Source organism: Poromitra crassiceps (assembly GCF_964638095.1).
Source record: "Poromitra crassiceps genome assembly, chromosome: 7".
NCBI lineage: Eukaryota > Metazoa > Chordata > Actinopteri > Beryciformes > Melamphaidae > Poromitra > Poromitra crassiceps.
In genome coordinates this window covers 2,066,826-2,072,820 of record NC_139628.1, presented here as the reverse complement: position 1 = coordinate 2,072,820, position 5,995 = coordinate 2,066,826, and positions in this window count along the sequence as shown.

Below are 5,995 nucleotides of genomic sequence, written 5' to 3'. Positions count from 1 at the left end.
CTGTAGATTCTAAATCTGTTTAGTTCTAAACTATCATTCTAAATGCAGCAGGCCTTTACTAGAGCATAAATATTTTCAACGTCTAACGCCTCATCTACACTCTTTGTAAACAATTCTGCTTTTGGTAAAAACCCGCCCATCTTATGGTCTCGGTCTAACCGGTACGTTCTAAACGCCTCATCTAATGAGGTTTTATATACCCATCTTATGGTACCAGCACGCCATACGTTCTAAACACATTTAATTACCATCTAATGGTTTTATTTCTCATCTAATGAGGTTTTATGTCGACATTGCATTCTAAATGCTTACTAACGTAGTGGTCTCTTCTGAATCACAACACAAAAGCAGCCAACCATTTCACTCCCAAATCATCTGAACTAGAGAACTGCCATCAGGTCACATCACCCCCCTACAGGCATAACAATAGCAGCCACATGTGAACATTGAGAACAATAGACTTGCTCTGCTGTACTCTTTCCATCACCACAGCCAAACAAAGCCAAACACACAATCCGACCAAGTTAACTGGAAATAGTTAACCCAAACATTGAATTAAAAAGTAGAACCTGAACAAAATCAAATTACATTCAATTACGCTTTTAGAAAAGATTTACATTTGTCTTTAGTGTAGTGAGGCAAAAGTTCTCATTGCAACTCTTTCAACCCCCCCCCTTCTCGCTCTCTGGGGAGTCCCCTTTGTCCTCTAGGCTCTCTCTCACACACACACACACACACACACACACACACACACACACACACACACACACACACACACACACACACACACACACACACACACACACACACACACACACACACACACACACACACACACACACACACATTCTCATACAGCTCCTCTCTGCTGTTACCACTAAACTTTTATCAATTCCTCAAGTGACTATTTAAACACACAAAACACAACATTACACAAACAATAACACACAATTCTCTGAAAAAACCTATAACCAAACAGCATATCTCTCTCTGCCTCTACCGGCCTGACTACAGTTTGCCCTTTGTCAGCCATGCTCCTAGAGAGAGGTACCTTTTAACTTTAAACTTTTACAAATATTACATAATCCATAATCCATAATTCATATCCCAGGTTTCGGCACCATTTGTTGTGAGACTAAACTAGCAAATCAATAATTACAAAGTTATAAAGGTTACATGGTATATTTATTTCAGAGAACAAATTGAGGTAGGTCTTACCTAACAGAGTTGCTGGCTGAGTCTCCTCCTTAGGGGAGGGCTACTACCAGTCTTTATACAGCAGTGGGCGTGTCATGTAACATGGGAACTCAACCTTACACCAGCTCCTGTAGCGCTCCCTACAGGGCTGGAGGCTAACTGTCTTAAATTCTCACTACAGCGCCCTGTTGACTAACCCCAAAGAGATAAATGACCGTTTTAGGGAGTTTTATAGTGAACTCTACTCATCTAAGTGTGATGCCGCTCAGTCCGATTTGAATGACTTTTTTAACCCTCTTGAAACACCCACACTTAGTGACGCTGCCAGAGAGGACTTAGACTCTGATTTCACATTGGAAGAAATAGGTTTTGCCATTAAATCATTCCCATCAGGCAAAGCAGCCGGGCCAGATGGATTCTGTGCTGAATTTTACAAGAAATTCTGCGACATTCTTGCCCCACTCCTCAGAATGACATCTAGCTCTAAGAAGGACGAAGTCTTGCCACATGAAGCTAACATCTCGCTCATTTTAAAGAAGGGGAAGGAGGAAGTAGACCCGGCTAGCTACAGACCCGCTTCAGAACTTTGACCGAAAGGTAATCACCAAAACGCTGGCCACTCGGCTAAATATACATTTATCATCTATCATTCACCCTGACCAGACAAGGTTTATCCTGAATAGGTTTTCTTTGTCCAATGTCAGACGCCTCCTCAATACCATATACACAGATCATAGTAAGACCAGTGGCACAGCAATTGGCCTTACATATTCGAGTCACTGCTATTCGGGTTTGGTGATTCATTTATATCCTGGGTAAAGCTCATATATGCTAGTCCAATGTGCTCAGTTATAACCAATGGTGACAATTCAACCAGGTTTCCATTGCTTCGCTCGGTTCAGCAGTTTCCCTCTTTCGCCGGCCCTCTTCGCCGTCACGCTCGAGCCCCTTGCCCTAAAAATACGTAGTCACGTCGAGACGCATATCACATCGATCCCCCCTCTCCTAGAATTAATCACCTCCTTCAGTAAGCTGTCCGGATACACAATTAAATGGACAAAGAGCGACTTTATGCCTCTCACTGATGTCTTTACTCCCGGTTTCCTGGAAAATCTCAAATTGGCAAAGGACCGCCTCACCTATCTTGGTTTGACCATCCCCAGAGATCCTAAACTAATATTTAAATTAAATTTTGGTGATTTTATTTCAAGACTTAAACAATGTATAGAAAACTGGAAAATTCTGCCTTTGTCCATGATTGGCGTATAAACTCAGTTAAGATGGTTTCACTTCCTAGGTTTCTTTATCTGTGTCAAAGCCTTCCCATCTTTCTTACATCGGCTTTTTTCAAAGAACCGGACTCCATAATTCTGTCCTACATTTGGAATTATAAGAACCATAGAATTTCAAAATCCATCTGCAGAAACCCAAGTCTGAAGGTAGGCTGGGCTTACCAGTGTTTAGGCACTACTACTGGGCTGCTAATGTTAAGGCTCTAATGTTTTGGCGGCAAAATAATTTAACTCTCGGGGCCCCGCTATGGCTGAAAATGGAGGCCAGTTCTACTGCCAACTCTTCTCTGCCAGCCTTATTATTTTCTATGCTGTGCAACAGTCTCTGAGACAGGGGACTATTGTCGCCAATAAACTAATTCAGCAGGAATGGAAGTCCCCCTCTCCTCCTTCTTTTGAGCCATGGTTGGCGGACATGATCTTCATTATACGAATGGAGAGACTCAGGTTCCTACGGACAACCTCACTTAAAAGTTTTTCGGTTATCTGGGACCCGTTTTTGGCCTACTTTGACAAGGTTAGGGGCGACCGCTGAGACTCGGCCAGCTGGTTTTTCATTAACCCCTTATGTGGGTCCGGGATCCCATATATGACATCTCTTGGAAGCACATGGACACCTCTAGCAGCTGGTAGCACCATATTGTAACATTGAAATGTAGATTTTTTTTTCCCTTTCTCTCTTTCTTTCCCTGTGTCTGAGTTTGTTTGTTTTTGTTGATGTTTTGAAAACTGAAAATAAAATATTGAATAAAAAAAGATAACTCCAGCCCAGTGAAAAACGTATCATATAAACATATTTTTTTCACGGAATGAAGCCCTGATAGTGTAGGGGGCGAGCGGATTTCCTGGCCGCTGAAAACGTGGGTTTTACACTGTTAGAAACCACTTCATGCTTTATGCCTGGTTTCTTATGACTAAGACGGAGAGGGAATAAAGGCATGCCGCATATGTTGCTCATTTGGCAACGGGCGGGTGATATTGGGTTTTATATCGAACTCCGCTGCTAACTAAACATTACGCTGCTTAGCCGGTGGTGAGACCGGGAAGGGGGGATTTGATTAGACTGTACACTGGGCTGTTTATCAGAGCGGAGGACAGTAACACAGCGTTATGCTTGGGCAATAAGGCCGCGCTCTGTGGTACCTTCCTATAGAAAACCTTGGCTCCAGGACACTGTGGCTGGCATGGAAGGCCAGCGAGGAGGGCCCATGCGCCCGTCCGTCTGCCAGGGGCAGGCAGCTGGAGCTGGAGTGGGCCGCCTTAGTGATTACGCCCGAGAGGTCGAAGAGCGCCCCCCTCCCCCTGCCGCTTGGTTCTGCAGAGTGGCTTCGGGGCGGCAGGCTGGGTAGCAGCAGGAACGGGTGGGGAGGGGGAAGATGTGGCCGGTGAGAGGTAAAGTTGGAACGTCTCGGCCTTCCTCGGCCGAGATGTCTCCCCTGCCCAGCTCCTCCAACTGGGAAGAGGGGGGAAGGGAGACGGTATCATTCTGCCCGGCGGCTTCTGGCTCTGAGGAGCTCGAGGCGAGGGCGGTGCAGAATCGCTGTGCTGACGCGGGAGCAGCAGCCGCCCAGTCAGCCGTGTCTTCATCTAGGCCAGAGAAAAACTCCACACGAAATCCACACTGAACCTGGCAGGCGGATTCAGCTGGGCTGGGGGTGTTGCACTCCGGGCAGAGGCGAATGGTCAGCACGAAGCGAGAAGAGTGGCGATTCGGCCTGGCACCGCTGCCCAAGGGGCCTTCGCCGGTGTCGAAGTCGCGCTGAGAGTCGCGCTGAGAGCAGCTCTTCATTGAAGAAATTGGGAGCAGTTCGATGGCAGACTTGCAGACCTAAATGAAGAAGGTACGCAAGGGGGCATTGCCAGGTGGCACATAGGATGAAAAATCTTCAGTCTATTCGCTGACGTGAGGGATACTATCAAGTAGGCAATGCCCTAAAAGGGCCTTGCTGCTAAGTTTGTATTCATAGTTAGCATGTACCTTTTAAGATGAAAGACAGTCAATTAATTTCTTTATTCTCCTTCATCTCTCCCTTCAAAACATTACTTGATTAGACAAATATAACACAACTAGGCACTAAGCATGCTCGATTCCTAGGCTCGCCGGCTGCGGGCTCGCTGACGGCCGCACCTGCCCTGCAGCTGGCATACAGGATTCAAACTGGCAACCTGCTGGTCAAAACCCTGCTTCTCCAACATGTTTACTGTCACCACCCTGTTTTATCCATCCTTAGCAGGATCCAGCAGAAGAGAGCAGACTCCCCTGTACCCAGCTGTGTGTCCATGAAGAGTGACTGGTCTATGCGTCATCCTATTAGTTTCAAAGATGGACAGCAGTCTACTGAGCAAAGGTAAGAACTGAAAATAGATGAGTTTGTTATTTAATTCTACTGAACAGAGGAAAGAAGTCATGATACTCTGTTGATTTAGTTTCTTATATAAAAACATCACATCCAATAACCATAGCAGCATTTACAGTATAGGGATGCACAATATTTAACTGACTGATAAATTATCATCTGATATGGCCATTTTGCATTATTATTTATTATTCCGTTTGTGACATTTTTTGCCGATAAATAACAGCCGACACTACGAGGCCAACTTGGCTTTGTTTTGCCTTGGGAGTGGAGCATATTGTTTTGGCGTGCTCGTGACGTCACAGTTGCACCTGGTGGCAGGCGCACTAGAGCAAAACATGGCTGCCAGTGTGGCTGTTTTCCACAGTTTCAGATGATAACAACAGCACTATTAGTGGGCGTGGTCAGGTGCATTCCCTAATTTCCCCTCAGCGATAAAGCCGGCGTTAACCATTTAACCACGCCTTTTAAGCGTAGAATTATTCACAACTGTGGCCATTGGTGAACTGCAGTTACGCAATGACATTCTTCCTTTCCAAGCTCCGATCCACTCTATCCATTCTGGGCATGCTGTCATCTCTTCATGCCAATTTGGATATCTCAGCGCATCACAGATCATAGCCTGAATAAAATTATTCAACCTAGAGCCAGGCAAATACAGATCTGTTCAGCAGGGCTGATGGTCTCCCTGTACAATGTAGAACGTTAACTATCGGTGACATTCCTGATACCATCCACTTCCAGGATCTTTATATGTTGTAAACATAACTTTGACAATAGTGAACAAGCACCCTCACTTGGCTCATTCAGGGCAGGCTCATAACGTGTAGGCTACCTGCTGCTCCTGCACATCACAGCACAGGCTAAATGATGCAACATAAATATACATTATGTAAAGTCATGGGGAGGTGGGGTGGGGAGGGGGAAGATGTGGCCGGTGAGAGGTAAAGCCGGAACGGCATGGCTCCTTCCTCGGCCGAGATGTCTCCCCTGCCCAGCTCCTCCAACTGGGAAGAGGGGGGAAGGGACACGGCATCATTCTCCCCGGCGGCTTCTGGCTCTGAGGAGCTCGAGGCGAGGGCGGTGCAGAATCGCCGTGCTGACGCAGGAGCAGCAGCCGCCCAGTCAGCCATGTCTTCATCTAGACCA